This window comes from Dermacentor albipictus, chromosome 8 (assembly GCF_038994185.2).
Source record: "Dermacentor albipictus isolate Rhodes 1998 colony chromosome 8, USDA_Dalb.pri_finalv2, whole genome shotgun sequence".
In the NCBI taxonomy this organism is placed as follows: Eukaryota; Metazoa; Arthropoda; class Arachnida; order Ixodida; family Ixodidae; genus Dermacentor; species Dermacentor albipictus.
In genome coordinates this window covers 105,010,384-105,030,516 of record NC_091828.1, presented here as the reverse complement: position 1 = coordinate 105,030,516, position 20,133 = coordinate 105,010,384, and the positions used below count along the sequence as shown (strand labels likewise).

Below are 20,133 nucleotides of genomic sequence, written 5' to 3'. Positions count from 1 at the left end.
GCTGTTGGTCCCTCTCTTTCTGAATCTGACGTGTTGAACCCCCTAACAAGTATCTTTACTGCAGGAGCCTATGCAGTACTGTCTGCAGTAAAGCATATAAAGACACTGAAACTTGAGAGAGAAATAATATTCACAGACCCGTTAAGTCTTGTAAAAGCCCTCATTTCTTTACAAAAGCATACAAATCCTCTCTTCAATGAACTCTACACACACTTATGTAACATCTACTTATCACATAGACATGTAGTAGTATGTAACTTATGTAACATCTATGTTATGTAACATCTTATGTAACATCACACTTATGTAACATCTACTTATCACATAGACATGTAGTAATATGCTGGATTCCTGGCCATAGAGGAATCGAGGGAAATGTGCTTGCCGACGAGATCGCCAAATCAATAGCATCGCAAGGCAGTCGTTCTGCAGCTGTCCCTGCCACAGACATGAAGCCTTTCCTAAGAAACAAACTCCGAAGCCACTGGCAACAATTGTGGGACGCAGAAACAAGTAATAAGCTATACGTAATTAAGCCGAAGTTAGGTTCCTGGCACTCAACTACGGAAATACGAAAAACAGATGTCCTATTTACTAGACTGAGAATAGGTCACACATTTGGCACTCACAACTTTCTCTTGTCCGGTAACGAGCCTCCAACCTGTGGCAGATGTGGTAAGCGGCTGACCGTCCTCCATGTCTTCCTGGAGTGCCGGGAAGCCGAAAGAGACGGGAGGAAGCATTTCCCCTTTGCATACCACCATTGTATTCCCCTGCATCCGGCTATGTTTCTTGGTGGAGAACCGCTTTTTAAGACCAACGCAGTCCACGCTTTCTTAAAAGATGTACTACATGTTACAAGCCCATTCATTTCGTAGCGCATCCTCTTTTCAGGGGATATCGCTAGGATAGATTCTCTGTATAGCACATGCCTTTAGGCCCTTGGGTTTCAAGGGCCCCGGGGAGGCAGTAGTGCTCTAGACAATTTTATACATCTAGACAAGCGCATATTTTATATATTGCATCATTCTTTCTCAATGCATTTTAATGTTCATAGTACACGTCAATAGTCATTCCCATAATTTTCTTACTCGTACATTTTATGGAATTTGCATCAACTCTTTTAGGCCCCTTTACAGCCAGGGCACATTAAGATCACAGAACTCATCAGTCCACTGCGAACTCATTAACATTAGCTTTTAAGCCACACCTGGCCCTTGCGCCAATAAACATCAAATATTCAATTCAATTCAGTTATGCTGAAATGTCGTACAAATAGTCACTGTAATATACATGTCTTCATGACACCTAAATGTAGCCTTCAAAACATTCTTTAATAAAAAACAAGACGGACAACACAAACAACGTTGTCCTTGTTCGACTTACGTGACTGTTCGCACACCTGCCTTTACTTACAACGAATCCCTGCCACGTTGCTCAATCATCGAGCGCACATTTAATTATAGTAGGTTAAATAAACCATATAATATATAGTTTATGGGTGTGATCTAGTAAGCCCACATCTTGTCTTTGAGGCGCAGTTCTCATTCAACTTCGCAGGCGCAGACGTCAATGGAGCCAATGAATGATACATTGCCTCCGGCACGCCATGTTACACATCCTTCAAAGTGAATATGTCTGTTCCAGTTGTTTTCGAATGAGTGTTTTACTAACATGAAAAAGTTTTGAGAGCGACTGCAGAAATAATGACAATTTTTCCTTCTCAGCACATGGTTTTTAATCCGATGTCTGCAACAGTGAAGAAATCTAAGTGCGCCGTTAGAATTACACCCATTTATCTTGTGAACGTAGCACTCGCTAATGCCGCTGTGCCTGCTTGGTATCCTTTCGTTAACTACCATGAAGGTGCACATGAAATCGTGAAAAATTACATGAAAATCTGCAGCGAGATGACGGTCTACATTGAAGAAATATTAACGGACAAGCTACTCAACAAAAACATTGAAACCAGCTAGAGCATGATAGACTATAGAAACAATAAATCAGGAGGTCTTCAGCGATGGGATGGAAACCAGCAGAGAACGTTACGAGCGTTGCAACGACGAGCAATACGCAGTTCATATATGAGCCCAACGTTGGATCGAGCCTGCACATCGTAATAGTTCCCGGAGCAAGTACGATTCCTCACAGTGTGCCGTTTTGACGTTGCTCCAGTAGCCACTTTCAGCGTGAAATCTCTCCCTAAAATTGCAACGCTAGGAGAAGGGATATGTACACTATTTTTTTCGTAAACCATCCTTCGCCAATGATGTAGTTTTTGTTGTAACATGGCGACGCATCAGATCATGACGGAAGAACTGATTGTAAACGGCAGTTTTACCGGTCGAGTGCGTCTCAATGATGCCAAATCAAGCAAAACTTAAAAGGGGAAACCTTCTGATATCAAATGCAGCGAAATGGCAAGTCAGTTCTGAGGAAACGCGCAAAAAAGTGGAAGTTTCGTCAAGGGTAAAAAAAGTGGCACTGCGTGGACTTCAAGCAACGGTACTATAAAATATCCAAACCACCCGCGGCTTTCTCGGAAACAAGCCTTCGAAGCTGAAGGGAAGTCAGAGGATAGAACCGTCAACCGTCGCCTTTCCCATTTGGTCGCTTCACCATATACCGTCGCCTTTCCCAGTTGGTCCGTGTGCCATATAAACAAAGGAGGAGTCCTGCAGAATGCGAGGGGAGACCAAATTGATGGGCAAAATGTGGCTTTAAACACAGCGGATACGACAACTTAATTCGGGGAAAACGTGTAAAGTGAAGGAATTTTCATAAAAGAGAACGGAACTGCAAAGAAATCATTTTCGCTTCCCTTTCCGTTTCCTGTTACAAGAAAAGATGTCAGTTTTACCTTTCTCCAAAAATTACAGCACCCGTTGAAGGTCCGTAAGATGAGTGCCATGGGGAGAAGTGTGGGTATCTACCACTCGAACCTTACCGCGTTGGGAAGCACCAGTACAAATATTATGGAGAGAGAACTGTCCAAAAAAACTACGGAAAAAAGCTTTTTAGAAACAGTTTTCGAGAAATTTCAAGCACAAGTGGGACTAAACATCATCGTAAGCGCAAACTATTGATGTAATAACACTATAGACCAGGAGTGTATCAGTCCACATTACTATAACCTTTGGGTAGTGGGAGCTATCAGCAACCGACACCGGTTTTAGAAGAAAAACATTACGTTAAGTTACGTGCACATGTTGGATGAAATAAACATCACCGTCACAATGGGATCATTGGCGGAGTGGTATTGCAGATTTGCCAACAGCGACCACCCCGTGAGACGATGTTGGCATCTCATGGGGTGGACACCACAGTAAGGGTGTAACACCCACCGACGCTTCAACGCGGGCACCCTATAGTCACCGCTCTCAGCCGGTGCCTCGGTGCCGGCTTAATGAGAAGCAAAAAATAAAGATGCGCATTGCGTGTCCTCCAGGCGCAACTTACACATGTGCGGTGTCCTTCTGGAAGCATGCCACGTTAGACACACAACCTGCCACTTCACTCGCCGCCATCGCCCTTTTGAGGAAATAAATTGCAGGTCGACGGAACGGTTCATTGGCCGCCGTCGCATCCATCTACGAGAGTTTACTTAAGTATTCCTGCATCAGGTGTCGTCTCACAAGGTAGCAGCATTCCTCGTTCATGCTGTGCAGTTGCAGACGGAAATCCTCGCGAGAGTGGCAGACGACAGGCCGCTTGACAACGCCGGTCATTTGCATGAAGGCGTCCATGTCTCGAAACGAGCCTGACGGCCTCTCGAATCATGGCGGCTGTCTATGCAGCACTGATCAACGACAGCCGGGCAGCCTGCTCCGGGAGTGCGCTGTGACGCGGATCTCGTTCCAGCGCTTGCGCCCAGGAGCTCCATCTATGTTGCCAAAGTTCGTGAACTCAATATAAGCATAAGTGTGTGGCATTGATATCGATATATTGAAGCGTTGTGCTCTCGCATCACGTGGGCTGCACACAGTGTTTAAGTCGACGTCTCCTCCTCTCTCTTCAATAACTGCTTTTCCTGCACTTCAGATTTTCAGTAGCCGCGCCAACAGGTGGCACTTACGCCAGGACGTGGTCATTGGGACTTGTAGCCTGATGTTACAAGCACCGATTGCGATATCAAGTTAGTAGATAGCTAAACTGAGTAAGGATAATGGTTTTATGGGCAGTGTTAACTTGTAAGCATTAGCTTACTAACTAAATTAAGTATGATATAATGTGTAAGCGCGACTAAGTGAGGACGTACTATAGAATAAAAGACACACACATACACAACGCTGTCTTTGTGTCTGTGTTTCTTTCTACGTCCTCCTTCAGTCGCGCATACATATTTTCTCGTGAATTCAAACTAACAAGTGCGCCTACGTGTTTTAATTAAATTTGCAAGCACGGTGCCCCGCGCGCTGGAAACGTGAATGCATCTCGGTCGATGGGCGCGGAAACTCGCTGTCAAAATGCCGGAGAGAGGAATCGCAGCAGCAGCAGCGATCGAATAGACCTTAGTGCATTTTCTCGCTTCAACGCGAATGCAACGTCGAAAGCGCAGCGCTTGCGGAGCTGCCGTCATTACGCGTCCTCTGCAAACATGGCGAATTGATTTGAAGATGATGGCTTAGGGAAAGCGAGGGAGTTCTCTCCGCTCGGAGGCCTGGCGAAAAAATAACGCCCCCCCCCCCCTCCCCCACCCCCGCATCCATCGAGTCACCCCTGTGTCTCGCCGATGAGCAAAACGTGAACAAGTTGAATGCAGGAGCCAACGTTTCGACAAGTGGACTTGTCTTCTTCAAGGCGACATATGCTTTCCTCGCCACAGTATATATAGGTGGGGTTCTTCTAAAGGGGAGAGGGTGTGAGGCGGGAGGACGCGGAAACGAGGGAAAATGTCTTAGCGTGTAGAGTTGAGAGTAAAGAAACTCTCAATTACTCTCAATTTACTCTCAATTCGACACGCTAACGCATTTTCCCTCACCCGCCGTGGTTGCTCAGTGGCTATGGTGTTAGACTGCTGAGCACGAGGTCGCGGGATCGAATCCCGGCCATGGCGGCCACATTTCGATGGGGGCGAAATGCGAAAACACCCGTGTACTTAGATTTAGGTGCACGTTAAAGAACCCCAGGTGGTCGAAATTTCCAGAGTCCCCCACTACGGCGCGCCTCATAATCAGAAAGTGGTTTTGGCACGTAAAACCCCATAATTTCATTTTTAACATTTTCCCTCGTTTCCGCGTCCTCCCGCCTCACACCCCCTCCCCTTTAGAAGAACCCCATCTATCTATACTGTGGCGAGGAAAGCATATGTCGCCTTGAAGAAGACAAGTCCACTTGTCGAAACGGTAGCTCCTGCATTCACCTTGTCCACGTTTTGCTCATCGTCTTGAATTTCCGTCTCCCGCATTCCCCGTCTTTTGCCTGTGTCTCGCGTGCGACAGGAGAGGGCGCGCTTCCGGCCAGCCTTCCTCGATCGCGCAAGCGAGAATCAGCTGCGTTCGCGGGCTCACCCTCGCAAACTTCCACTCGCACTTACGGCATACGGCGCCCATCGACTATTTTACAGCCCTTGGGCTTCACACGGAGCCTCACGGCATTCGCTTCCTGCTCGCCTCATGCGAGACCTTCAGCTCTCCGCAGTTGTATCCTGGACGCTGCTGCAAGGGCAACAGTTATCTCCGAGCATTGGCGCGGTCGGCTGCAGCCTACTAGTTACAAGCGGCACTGTACCGACTGGCTTTGAATCACCTGCCTCCGCCCTCCCAAAAGAAAGGGAGGAGGGAGACACATGATACGTTTATCATTGCAAAATTCTGTTCCTCTCGTTGCAAGGTGTAGGTTCTTCACATTTATGCGTTAATAACTTGGCTTTTCCTGCATTTGATTCAGACATTTAGTAACTTTAACAACCAACTGCGGCAATTTAAGTTATTGGGCAAAGCTTAGACTGCTGCATGGATGCCTTTAGCGCTTGCCCACAAGCAGCTTTGATTGTATCATGACGAGACATTGAATTCATCGCTGCCACTTCGAGTTACCACAGCTGAAACGCGGCAGAAATTCCCTTTTTCGAGTGAGACTTAATTTCTTAGGTGGTAACCAATACCATAGTGCAAGGTAAGTTCATCGCGTGTTTTCATGGAATGCGCAACAGATAAGAACATTAATGGGCATCCTTAGCATCTGTCCATCTGTTAAATTTCACAGCATAGGTACATTGGTTCGTAACGTCAAGCAGAAATACCCAACTACGCTGCTTCCTTTGGCCATATTTATTTTCAAGATCAGATGCTTGGAGCCATGACACTGCGGTATAAATAGGGTGCCCTGGTGGCATGCAGTTATCCTAAAATCTTGTGTAGGGAGTAAATGTAACATGCCTGTATTCATGGCACGCAAAGGCAGGCTTGCAAGAAGAACGAGCTGAATAATATAGATGCCGTTGTCCTCGCTGTACGCGCTCTATTTACGTCCCTGATTGCAGAGCTGCCTTTATAGACAACAAATTCATGCCACATCTCTCTCACATTCCTGGTATATTTATTCCTCTGTTTATTGTTATATTATGGCCAATGAAATGTAGTGGGCAATGACTGTGAACAATTACCAGTAATGAAATGTGCAGTAGGGCAAAGCATATACTCATTATAGTTTGTACAACTACAGAACTAAGCGTACACGCTGTCTTCCAGCCATCATATATTTTTTTTGTAATTATGCATTTTTCGTCACGGCGAAGGTAACTCTACTGCCAATGGAGCCAACATGTAATCGAAAGGCTGACACATGCCATTTTATGCGACCTTCCAAGTGAATATCGCTACATCCACAATGTTGAATAATTACTTTGTCAACTTAACGAACTTTTACCATATACTGCGACATTCTTAAGAAACTTTGTAATCAGCAAAAGTTTTTTTGACCTAACGTGTGCAGCAGCGAAGGAACATAAAGGCGCCTTTAGCATTAGCAACATTTATCCAGTAAGCGTAGCACTCGCTAATTCGTTTATCCGGGCTTGGCGACTTTCTCGTATTTGCTAAGCGGGACTAGAAACACTGAGACAGCCTGCGTAGAGTCAACACACCCTAGAGGGTTGGACGCCTTTACGGCGATCCCCAGTCGAAGGGTACAGCGACGAAACCTGAGGCGACGTTGGCTATCCGATGAGCATATAACCGTCCTGTGCACAAAAACGCTATGGAATCGTCGAAAACGCCATGAAAAGTTCCAGGGAAATGGCTGAGAACACTGTAGAAAAATACAACACTTGCCTAGGCATTTATTAGTCACCGGCGTTTTGGACCGAACCTTAGCTCAGGGCACGGACTCTCAACGCGAGCATCATTAACGAGCAAAACGCTGAAGAGGACAACCCTCTACATCGTTCCAATCCTTCTCTACAATAGCTTTAGGAATCGAGGATAGTGGTTTTATGGGCCGCGTAATCTTGTAAGCATTCGCTTCCTAACCAAATTAAAGATGATATAATCTGTAAGCCGGTCTGAACGAGGGCTTAGAAATAAACGGACACACAGAGACAGCGCTTTCTCTGTCTTTGTGTTTCTTTCTACGTCCTGGTTCAGTCGCGCTCACACATTCTACCATGGATTGAAACCAACAAGCCCGCCTATATGATTTGTGTTAATAAGGACGATGTCATGCGCGTACATGCAAACATGAACACATATCACGCGATGAGCGCGGAAACTCGCTGTCAAAATGCTGGAGCGAGGAATGACGCCATCGCCAGCAATCGAATTGACCTTCGGGTATCTCTCGCTTCAACGCGAACGAAACCTCGAGAACACAGCGTATACGAAGCTACCGGCAATACGCGCACTCTTCAAACATCGCAGATCGCTTTCGAGATGAGGCCCGCGCGGGCGTTCACTTCAGCCACGTCGCAGACGCTCGCAATCTATGGATCTTGCATGGACACGCTGTGGGCAGCTGCCGACGGAAAACAACCCCCCCCCCCCCCCCTCCCGTCTTCCACTCAACTCCGGGCTGAGAGTGAGCCGCGTTCGACGGCTAACTCTCGCACGCTTTCACTCTCACCTACACCACACTGGGCGCGCCGCCTATTTTATCGACCTTGAAATTTATACGGAACCTCACGGCGTCGGCGACGGCAGAAATGCACCCGGAGGGTCCATACAATTGATATTGCAGTAAAGGAAACATAGTAGGGTCGTCATGCAGTTATTGTTCGCAAAGCAGCCACGAGTAACGCTGTTGGCTGCATGCATTCTGTAGCCAAATGCGCGCACCAGACTTTGAATCCTGGGGACAGCACGCCATACGTGATTCCCCATGTTGCTTGGTTTGTGACATCGTTTTCAATGGCGCTCGCCGCTGTTGTTGGCGCCGCGTTCTCCGGCTTATCGCGCTCGCTTCCTGCTCGCCACATGCGAGACATTCAGCTCTCCGCAATTGTACATGGAGGCACTGACCCTGCTGCAACGGCAACATTTATCCCCGAGCGTTGGCGCGGTGGGCCCCGCGCTGCAACTTATGAGCGGAGCATTATGTAGAAGTGCAAGATATCGCAGGGGCTCTTTGTATCACCTTCCTCCCGCCTCCCAAACGAAAGAGGGGAGGGAGGTAGATGAGACGTCGATCGTTTAAAAACTCCGTTCCTGTCCTTGCAAGGTGTAGTTTTTTCACTTTCACTGATATAGTAACTTGACCTTTTCTGCATTTGATTGAAAAAAACAAAAACCTTCCACGAGCAACCAGGGCAATTTAAATTCTTTTGCAAAGCTTAGACTGCCGCGCGGATGCTTCTTGCTGTTTGCCCAGCAGCAGTTTTGATAGTCTCATGACGAGGCTTTGAATTCCTCGCCGTCACTTCGAGTTGCCACACCACAAAACTCCGCAGAAAGTCTCTTTTTTCTTTTCGAGTAAAACTTGATTTCTTCTGTGGTAATCAAAGTGTTAGTTGAAAGTAAGTTCATCTCGAGTTTTCAAAAAATGCGGTACTGATATGAACATTAGTGGGCGTTATTAGCATCTGTCCATACGTTAACTTTCATAGCGTAGGTCCACTGGCTCGTGACATCTCGAATAAATATTCAGCCATGCTGCTTCCATTGGGCAAATTTATTTTCCAGGAGAGGATCTTGGAGCCACGAAACTGGAATATTAGGGCGCTCTGATGACCTGCAGTTTTGCTGAAATGTTGTGTAGCGAGGAAATGTAACATGCGTGTATTCATGGCGCGCAATGGCAAGCATTGAAGACGAATGAGCTGGACAACACAAACGCCGTTGTCCTCGGTCTATTTACGTCCCTGTTTGCACACCTGCCGTCACAGACAACAAATCCCTGCCACATCGTTTTCTCATTCCAGGTATATTTATTTCTGTGTGTAATGTTACGTAATGGCCAAGGAAATTTAGTGGGGAATAACCGTTAACAACCAACAACAATGAAATGTGCAGTAGGTTAAAACTCTCATTTACTATTCTTGATACGCGTGATCAAATGAGTCTGCACGTAGCTTTCGAGGCATCAATTATTTCGTACTCAAGGTTTCTTTCCAACGGTATCCAAATGCCTTCACTATCGATGGAGCCAGCATCTAATAGATGGGCTTTGACATGTAACTATATAAGACCTTCAAAGTGTATATGCGTAGATCTGAATTTTTGGTATTATAATTTATCAGCATAACAACCTTTTGAGAAATGCTGCAAAAGTCGTGATAAGCTTTCTTACCAGCACATGCCTTTTAATACAATGTCTGCAACAACGAAGGACCTTAGCGCGCCATTAGCTTTGGCCACATTTATCTAGTCAACGTAGCGCTGCCTAATGCGGGTGTTCCGGCTTGGCACGCTTTCGGAGTTTGCCTGCCGTGCCTACATTCGCGGACAACTCCGAGTGGCTGTTGAGGAAAAGCTACGAGGGCTCAGCTTCTGCACTCGTGTTACTGCGCCAAGTACTCCGCCAGCGTTTGACCGTGCTTTTGGTTGCTCGGTACAGACGCTTAATCGACGCACCTTCCACTTGCGGTGGTTTCGCGTTTGTTCAGACGCGGAAGGGAAAAGCCGCAAGATAGGAAAACTTTTACATTCAGTGGCGTGTTTTGTCCTGCATAACTGCCGCTAATCAGATGCCTACGTTTCCTCTTCTGTTGCTTAAACTAACGAGAGTGAAAACACGGCATTCTTTTCAGGAGCGCTCCCCCCTGTGCGCGCTTCATTAGCTTTCCCTTCATTAGACAGGTTTAGTTTAGCGTACGCTAGACCACTGCGTACGCTACAAAATAGCGGGCCGTCACTGCACATGCGTCAATGCGTGGTTTGCAGAGTTTGCGTGAAACATGGCGGCGGTCCTGGCTACCCGCTTCGAATCGAATTAGGCGTTGCTTTTGTAAAATGCGCTTCGTTCGTACAATGTGTCGCAATGTGTCGTACAATGTGTCGCTTCGTTCGTACAAGTGTCGCAAGCTTTCCCGTATATTTACGTCAGAGGACCAGCAACGCCAGAAGCACCATCGAGAAACTTCCAGTGCTCCTGTATCCTATGTTCGTGGCTCGCTAGTGTGGCTTTTGGGTTGCAGCCTCTACCCATGGACTGTCAGCGAAACTCGCGTCAAAGTACCAAGCCATGTACCGCGTGATCAACCAAACGTCTCCAGTCAACTATATTGTGGAACCCCTCGAGCTACCTTTGGATCATCGCCATCGAGGACGCGAAGTTGTGCATGCCCAGCGTCTCAAGCCCTACTATGATCCGCCCAACGTTACTAGACTAGGTTCAGTTTTCAAACTCCCGTGACTGCGTGGACCCACCACCCATCTCGTGGCGCTGCTGTCGCACTTTGCTCGGTCAGCGCGGCGCGGACAGGGCGACGAAGCACTGTCCGTTGTTTATGCGTTTTGGCGCGTTGTATATATGCGTGTTTTGCTGCAGTCTCGGTGCATTTTTGCGACACTCTTATGCGTTTTAAATGCCCTGTGGGTTTTGAAGAGTTTACGGGCCGTATCATCCAATTTTATTTACTGACGCGAATGCATATTTATGCACCGTTCCTGCAGCGATAACTTACTTTGAATGTGCAAGTCTGCTCGCAAGGAAGCAAACCTCACGTAGGTTTCAACATTGCACTTGTGAATGCGGTGCTCTGATGAAAGAAATAGTGCTAGCTTCATTTTTTTTTATCCCGAAATGAAGCGCTGAGAGTGTGTATATACCGTGTTTCCCAGCTAACTTCAGCCAGAGTTTTAAAATATGCGAATGCTGCGTAGCTGGGCACAACCAAGGTAATGTTTGCCGTAGCTTTGAGATGTTCAAATTATAAATCCGCCCAGTTAGGTAATGCGTAGTTAATTCGTTATTAATTAAAAGTTATCCAATAATTGTTAGTGTACTTCTTAATTCACTAATGAATAAATTAGTTCATCTATTTATGTAATTCGTTGCCACCACCAAAGGTCCAGGTTTCAACGACCGTGGGTTCGAGTGCCTTAACTCTATTTTAATTAACTGTGCCTTAATTAACTTCGCCTAATTCACTGAGCCTTGACTGGCCTCGTGAACTGCCTCGATTGGTTCGCTTGGGCTCCCGTGACTTTATTGGACCATCGTGTGGTCGCGCTAACATCGCCTCATGCGTTCGCAATATTATTTAATTAGTACTAAGCAGCAACAGCTGATTACAACTACTAATCAGCTACTTACAGCTACTCATCAGCAACAGCTGATTAATATAGAGCGCAGTGGACGGCCGGGGCTGCTGCGGCTCCGGACTAAGGACTCCACAGCGCACTCTGGGGCAGCGCAGCAGCATTTTCACAGCTACGTAAAGTTGTTTAATCAATCTCCTAAACGCGAGACTATACAAACATTTAAAGACACATCGGTGAAAACACTTGCTGAGTACGTAGGTTGCGAAGTCTGAGGACTCAAGCCCCTTCGCCAACGCAGAGCTGCGCCCGCGTAGAGCTACTTGCGGTGCTCCCGCCCTCTGGCGGCAAACCAAGACAAGGGGCCACCCGCGATGTATGGCGCCTACGGAGAGTTTGACAACTGAACCTAGTCTAGTAACGTTGGATCCGCCTGTGTTGTCCTACCCGTAGGTCGCCGGGACGGCTTCCTTTTCCGCGGGGGACATAACTGTACTGTAAAATAAGGAGCATTGGGGCTGTGGCTAGGAGAGAGACCACGGCGACCAGAAAGAACAACCTCGTTTCGGTGCTCGATCGGGTACACTACCTCTCGCTGCTCCAACGTTCTTGTCGCGAGCGCCTACTGCTCAAAGCGCATCACGATAATTTATATATATATATATATATATATATATATATATATATATATATATATATAGACAATGAACATATACTTAAGATAATTAGTGGTATTTGCAATAAAAAGAATAGCAACGACAGAGATATTTATGGCATCCAAGGTCCCACCATCACGCGGAAAGCCGGTAAGGAAAAAACCTTATCAGCGCATGCTCAGGAATAACGCCGCCACATGACAATCATGGACTGCCTTTTTATCTGACGTGGTCCGACTTTTCAGTTGATAGTCGTTTCAGTTTCAGTTTTCAGTCCTCGTCCGTTTCCTTCTAAGTACGTTCGTGTCCACCCATGCCTACATTTTCCTATGGCATCGAACCGTTCTGCTAAAGAAAGGCAATAAAAGTGACGTGGGATTCTATCGGCCAAGCACTATGTTACCAGGGTTCTCTTTTCAAGTATAATTGATAAAGTTATTTTTGAATGAGTTCAGCATAAATGCATTCCAGTATCGAACTCTGAATATGAATTCCGCGAAGGCCCCAGTACTGAGCACGCATTGCTCTCTGAGAAATAACACATTTTCCCAATTTGAAGATAAAAATAATGTATACAGAATTTTTGTAGAGCTGCCAAAATCTTTTGACGATATGATTTCGAATGTTTTTTTAAGCCAACATTAACGATGTGGTGTAGGCGAGGAAGGCTCAGTTCTAAAGAGTTATTACCAGGAAGAACGCACGGAAACACTTTGAATTACTGAATCACTTTCCGACTCTCTTCATTTATCATCAATGAAGGTCGGTAGGACCGTTTTTATTCAATGTAATTATTTATTATTACCATTATAATGAGTAAATACAACGTTGAAATTTGTCATATACGCCGACGATACTAGTACGAATTCTTAACAGGCAAGTTCACAATGTAATTGATGCAGTTATCTCACTCTAAGAAAATTACGTGAGTGATCTCATTGCAATAGTCTTCGAAGTAATGTTGGCAACGCCTTTTTCTACAGAACCTTCTTTTATTAGAGTGTTATATTCTCATTTTAGAGTTGAGAATTTTGAGGTCCGGGCAACGATGATGCATGAATGTTAACACAAGATAAATCAGTTGCAAAAACAATGCCTTCAGACAGTTGAAGACGTATGTCTGTATTAATAAATGAACAGCCTATTGATCAAACCTAACGTATTTCCTGGGACACACATAATTGATTATATCTTGTACAACATTTAAGACGGAGACATTTCTTAACAACGCTCAGCTATATACAAAAACAAGTACGTTACAAATGATAAGGCAGGTACGTAGCACGGAACTATCATGAATGACAACGTTATAGACAATTTAATGTTTACAAACAATACGTAATAGGCTACCAAGATTAATAATATGTTAAACTATAAAACATACATATAGAAAACCTGACATCAAGGGAACTTTGAAGGGAAGGCGCTTTGGCATGTCGACTAATCGCGCCGACTAGTGCGGTATCCCCGTCTCAAAGGGAGAGGGTGCGGCTGTTATTAGGTCCGTTCGATTTCCGGAAACATAACCAGTTCAGGGCGGTTCACGAGAAGTTCCGAAATTGCACAACTTGGTTTCTTCGGTGCAATCACAGCGCGACACTTGAAACGAATGTTGAGGTGCAGACGCGGTGCAGATGTGGTGCAGTCGTTTTTTTTCTTTTTCCGACCACAGTGGGCGGAGTGCATAAGTTTCGGAAGTCGTGAACTTCTGTTATGAGGACGCACGCAAGATAGCTTATAACGGCGTCTGCGCATGTGTTCTGCGTCGTCTGCTGCGCCGCTGTTTCGCACCTGTACGTCTGCACCAAGTCGGCACCGACAGAAGACAGGGTGAAGCAAAATCATGAACCAAACCTGCAACTTTCCTTGAACTCTTGAAAGGAACGGCGTGGTTCAGAGGTCACAACTGCTACACCGCTGAAACAAATGGCAGTGTGCAGCACCTTGTGATTAACTGGTCCATGTGGATCAGGCGAATCAAGCGTACCGACTGTTTCGGACGTAGCCCCTTTATGCCTGCTTTCGTCCTCTCTTCAAAGCTGAAGGATGAAACATTTCTTTCTTGAAAAGAATCCTAACGGAGCGGTGGTCAACATTTAGGGCGATCTTGGTGTCCTCCGTGTATCTGGAAACGAAATCTGCCGGCACCTTAGAATTTCAAGGTCGTCTTATCTCTCCTCGATGCCACTATGATCACACATGCTATTGCATTGCAGCTCAATGACTACATTTTTCCTTTCTCTCTTTCCGCGTGGAATCGCAATATATGCAATATAAATGTTGCGGCGAACTCGTTGTCTAGTATCTGCAAAAGTTACATGGCGGAACTGTGTGTCGAACATTGATTGACGCATAGCTGCCACTGAAGGTGGCCACCGGCTGCCCTTATTGTTTTCGTCAGATCAAGATACCGCGCATGAAACTGGGGAACGGTGGCACAACCAGACATGAAGGGGGGCAGGGGTGTATCGCAAACGGCCTGCCCATTTGCGTAAGCCAACTGTCGAGTGATAAATTGTAGATAAATTTGTCTGATATGCTCGCCTATGACTTCCGTTGTTTTGGCGGCTTCGTTCATTTCGCCTTGTCTACCTTTATTAGCCAAAATCCTCTAATCTTAGATTTTTCTAAACGCATGAAGACTCGGATAAATAACTAACCTAAATTAAATTATATTCTGCGGGTTTCGCGCGCCAAAACAACCATATGATTATGTTTCACGCCGTTGTAGGAGACCCCGCAATAATTTCAACCACCTAAGGTTCTTTAACATGCCACCAATGCACGTTAAATGCCGCAGTTTGATACCGCTCCTTCGGGCGTAGCACATAGATGACTCTGAGAACTCAACTCTTATCATGCCTGCTAGTGCCAGTGATTCCGGCTATGGAGGCGTCTGTGGTCAAGTCGAAACGCGTCAAGATTGCTAAAGCGACTCGGCGCCGCTGGCTTACCTCATTAAACTTCTTAAAGGTGTTTTATTCCGCCTCTCGATGCCTGAGCCCGTGGCGTATCATGATTACAATGTTAGGCTTCTGTACTAGCCGTCCTCTGATCCAATGCTGTCGTCACACAATTTTATTGATGTTTACTTATTTAGTTACGGAAACGCAATATTCGTTGTAAATGATCAGCTTCCGAAGTCACAAAGCGTTTCAAACCTTAAGGAACGAGTTTAGGGACATTCATGTACTAAGCCCCATTCTGGGGCAAAATCCTTAACATTCTGGTCAAACTCCACCGTATTGTCAAATTCTATAGTCACATTTTTTGAAAGTTAAGCAGGCGAGCCATTGCAGGCATCTTGGCCAATTAGTGCTAACCAGAGCGGAAATTCAACAAGAGGGCAGAATTCGACAATGTCTTGCGAGAACTCCTGGCCGAATGGCCCGGTTTCCACATAACCTAGCGCCGGAGTTCCTTGTGGTAACTTCAGATTGTTGGTTTTCCACGTAAAACTCCAGAATTCAATTTAATTGTTCTTGCGAGAATCGTACAGAACTCTGGCCACAGCAGGGCGTGCCCTTCCAGAATCCTTTTTAAAAACTTCGTCCCCGTTCAGACGCAGCGCCCTCTAAGATGTATTCAGACTTGCTCACCCCTTCTGCCGTGGCCCCTGACGTCACTCAGTTTTGACCAACACCTCGCGTATCGCGGACGTGTCCCCAAGTATGGCCACGACGTTCGAAAGAACACGATTGCTAAGCCTGCCGAGCCCCTGAAGCGTCGGACTGTCGTTTCCGTTGGCGACCGGGAAGGAAGTGTTTTCCGCATCTGTGAACTGCTGCGTCGCGATGTGAAGTTTTGTGTTCGCGCAGTGTTCACGTTAGTGTGTGCCTACACACTGTCGCCGTGGGGCGACGCCACGTGCCACACTGTCCCGGCAACTATGACAAGCGACCGAAGGTTCGAGTGTTCTCGTCTCCAAAGGACGGACCAAAGAGTGACGTGGGGGGCTTCCCTCCGTGGAGATGACATCGATATTGGCGTTCTCGCCTTGATCCGAAGGTACGTGTACGTCTTGGCAGTTAAGTCGTTGCAGTTGAGTCGTTCTAGAAAGCATCACGTCCGACATGTGCTCGGATCTTGCTATAAAACACTGATTTCGTATATGATTCGGACTTGTTATGTCGTAAGCCTTGATAGTGCCTCGTGGGCTTATTTCTGCTTTGAGTCCTTCGCTGTGACTGCACCGCTTTGTTGTCGCTTTCCGGTTGTGACGTGGAGAGGGCACCGTCGCTTTAATATAGCGCACGTGTCTTCAGTGCTAATTAATTAATTATGGGGTTTTACGTGCCAAAACCACTTTCTGATTATGAGGCACGCCGTAGTGGAGGACTCCGGAAACTTCGACCACCTGGGGTTCTTTAACGTGCACCTAAATCTAAGTACACGGGTGTTTCTCGCATTTCGCCCCCATCGAAATACGGCCGCCGTGGCCGGGATTCGATCCCGCGACCTCGCGCTCAGCAGCCTAACACCATAGCCACTGAGGTGTCTTCAGTGCTGTCGTTCTTTCTATAGAAGCGTTTGGACACGTCATCAGTTCGGGCGCACGCTCGAAGTAAGCTGTACAGTGTTCTGGAATGTATTTCCTGACCAATACTTCGTCGAAGAAGTTCGATGACGCAAGTACAAAGACGTATCGGGGAGTGGGCTGGCACTCATTCTGGCCGATTGCTGGCGGCGCTGCCACCGAGTTCTTTGTTCTTCGTTTGTTTCGCGGTGAAAGTTCACCAATTAAACTCGTAAGTGCTCGTTCGCCGAGTTCGCTTTCTTTTTGCGCCGGGCGATAACGTTTAACGTTTGTTGGCCGGTGAAAAGTGGTTACCACAGAAAAATAAAGGAGTAAGGGTGTCAATATATATCCTTAGCAGCAACGTAGGCTGAAAAAAATCTCCGTTGGTCGAATGATAACAAGGGCCATCAAAAACAAAGTCTTGTTCTGTTTGCACACGCCTTATCACACGAGTGTCTCGTGCCCATGCAACGTATATTGCCTGAACACAAGCTTTATTGCCTATTTCTTTGTTTCCGTTTATATGTGAAAAAACCTTGAGAGCCGTTAAACGTTTCGTTGTTTCCCTTGGGCACCGCCTCCTGTAACAGCTCCGATTACTTGGTTGACAAACGAGGAATGGGAGTGGGGGGGGGAGGGGTAGACGGTGGCGACAAGTGTTATGTACAGCGTAGTTTATTTCCTACTGCAGCTGCGGCGGCGTTGTTTACAGTGTTATAATCACACGCCCGAATCTCTACACTATATTTACCTCCTCTATTTCCCTGAACTGCGAACTGCCGTACTGCATGGCGCAGTTGGATGCCTGCATACACACATCCCCACAATTTCCTCCTTTTGTAGCTTGATATATGTGGGTGGACGGGAAGCAGTAAGCCTATTATTTATTTATTTATTTTATTTTATTTATTTACTCTTTTATTTATTTAAGCTTTTGGAGTAAAGAAAACGGAAGAAAATATCCATATTGTAACTCGCAACGGCGACGCAACTGCATGATAATCACAACAATAAAGCTCACTTTATTCAAGCATTTGATTACATAGGCGCGGGACTGTCCGCCGAGAGTGTCAGAGCATTCAAGATCCGCAATCATGCTACGGTAGCCTTGTCGCATACATCCCATACATTCCACAGAACTCGCGCACTCTCGGCTTAGATTCAGTGAGATCGCTTCATTTTTGTACACTACCATGATTTCCCACACGTCGCGGGAATTGCTTTGATTGCTCGTACCGCACTGCTTGCTCGTAATTGCTCATGTCACGTGGCACAACTCACAGGGTGCTCTTACGAGAGATCATACCGTTTTACCCGAATTTCTGCCCCAAAACACCGCATAATACAATTATCCATATGCGTAATGTTGAGACACCGGTGATTGGTTGATCCATCACGCCCCAAGGATGGACCGATGACCTTCGTGACAAGATTGAAATATACAGAAGCTGCACGACACAACGGCGAGCCTGCTATTGACTTTCAAGTCATCCACCCTTGGAAAGCAAGGTATTGGATCCTCCGTCTCTGGCGCAAGATCGAATGCAACATGTCGCTTCCAAAACGCATCGCGCAACCGAATGACACCATTGGACAATATTCTCGCCATCGCACCCGTGAGAAATGGCATTTCGTATGTGATGATCCGAACAATACCTTACAACTTTGCGAAACGTGACACATAGCTTGCGAACTAGTTGGCCCCTCAGAATCTTGGACTGTCGCTACTGCAGAATTCAGCAGCAAGATCATCCTGTTGTAGCATGCGTCCAATACGGAAATTTTTGATGCACTTTGTAACAAACATGTCGCAGTCGCAGACGCTTCTATTCCGGATATGTTGGGGCGTCTGCGTCCCATTTAGACGGCGACATAACGCTTGCAGAGCTCAATCAGGCAATTGCCGCTGCCTGAACAAACACGGCCGCCGGCCCAGACCCCGTTACCGTGAGCTTCGCTCCCCAATCACTCCGCATCAGACTAAAAGCACGTTCATTACCAAGCACGGGAAACCGTATGGCATCGATAACCTAAGGCCTATTTCTCTCACATGAGGCGTGCACAAGCTCCTAGAAGACATAATATTTAGCGTATTTAACCACCATCTTCGGCAATTCGACCAGCTATACTCACGACTATTTGGCTATTCGCGACTCATCTGCAACTCAAGATGTGCTGCTCAAAATTTCCGAACAAATCGAAAATTCCTGTACGGCCCAACTTAGAGCCACACTTGCTTCTTATCTGAAGACGGCATTGCAGTGCACAACCCATGACAACGTGCAGGACGAACTACAACGGAATACTGGATATAATGGGACACGTACGTGCAATAATATCCGTGACATCATGCAAAAAAGAGGTGAGGTGTGCAGACAGGACACAAGAGTACAGAAGTGGACAGCACGAACGCCGACTATCAACTGAAGGGAGCACAGAGGCGAAAAAAGAAAGAAGACACAAAACTCATCTGCGCAAGCTCTGGAATGGTACCACGACGTGTCAGTCAAATACATGTGCCGGTTTACGCGAGAGATAACTGTTAAGGCAGTAAACAGTTAGATTAACAGTTATACCGCGTCTTATGGTAGAGGCATGGCATATCTATAATGGTGGAAGCACGTGCATGAGTCAGCCTTCGATAAGGAAGAGATTAAGTGCCTTAACAGTTATCTGACACGTAGGCCGGAACATGTACTCGACTGACACGTGGTGATACCATTCCAGAACTTGCGCAGATGAGTTTTGTGTCTTCTTTCTTTTTTCGCCTCAGTGCTCTCTTCAGTTGATAGTCGGCGTTCGTGTTGTCCACTTCCATACTCATATGTCCTGTCTGCCCCCCTCACCTCTTTTTTTGCATAATGAATCCTTACCAACTAGTTCGGCTTTCTGTCGTTGAAATTATCCCTGATATCGTTTGTGCTCCGGCTGCAAGCATTGTCGGCGCTATACACTCCCCCCCCCCTCCCCTGTCATTCCATCATCCTAAGAGTGGAATACCTCAAGTCTCGGTATTATGCCTTAAATATATGTATTTTTGCCGCGTGTAAGTGGCATTGCACACATCGGTGGATATGCTAGATTGATTAGGCAAACTGTGCCGATGCTATTACGATGTGGATCAGCACATCGGGATGGGTACCGCCGCCAAACTCTTTACTTTGATATTTGAAACCTGCCCAGACGAGATTAGATATGTATGACAACAAAAAAAGCTGTTTCACCCGTAATCGAAAGTAGATGTAAGTGTGAGATGACTACCGGCAAAGCATATTGGTTGCAGGAATTACGACGATTATTGTCAACCATCGCACAACCATAC

At 46.4% G+C, this 20,133-nt stretch overlaps 2 protein-coding genes across 5 annotated transcripts in view; both read left to right on the top strand.

Moving 5' to 3' along the window:
* Positions 1 to 20,133, top strand: part of LOC139048938 (protein NLRC3-like) — a 462,676-nt gene that overhangs the window by 317,489 nt on the left and 125,054 nt on the right. The gene's annotated exons all lie outside the window — the stretch shown is intronic.
* LOC139048925 (uncharacterized) overlaps positions 1 to 20,133 on the top strand; it is a 198,164-nt gene that overhangs the window by 163,038 nt on the left and 14,993 nt on the right. For 3 of the 4 annotated variants that reach the window (XM_070523900.1, XM_070523898.1, XM_070523899.1), the window contains exon 1: positions 15,936 to 16,300. The exons of the other annotated variant lie outside the window; for it this stretch is intronic. The gene's annotated coding sequence lies outside the window, so the exon portion shown is untranslated. Of the gene's footprint in view, positions 1 to 15,935; positions 16,301 to 20,133 lie in introns of those variants that run through there. 4 annotated transcript variants of the gene reach the window in all.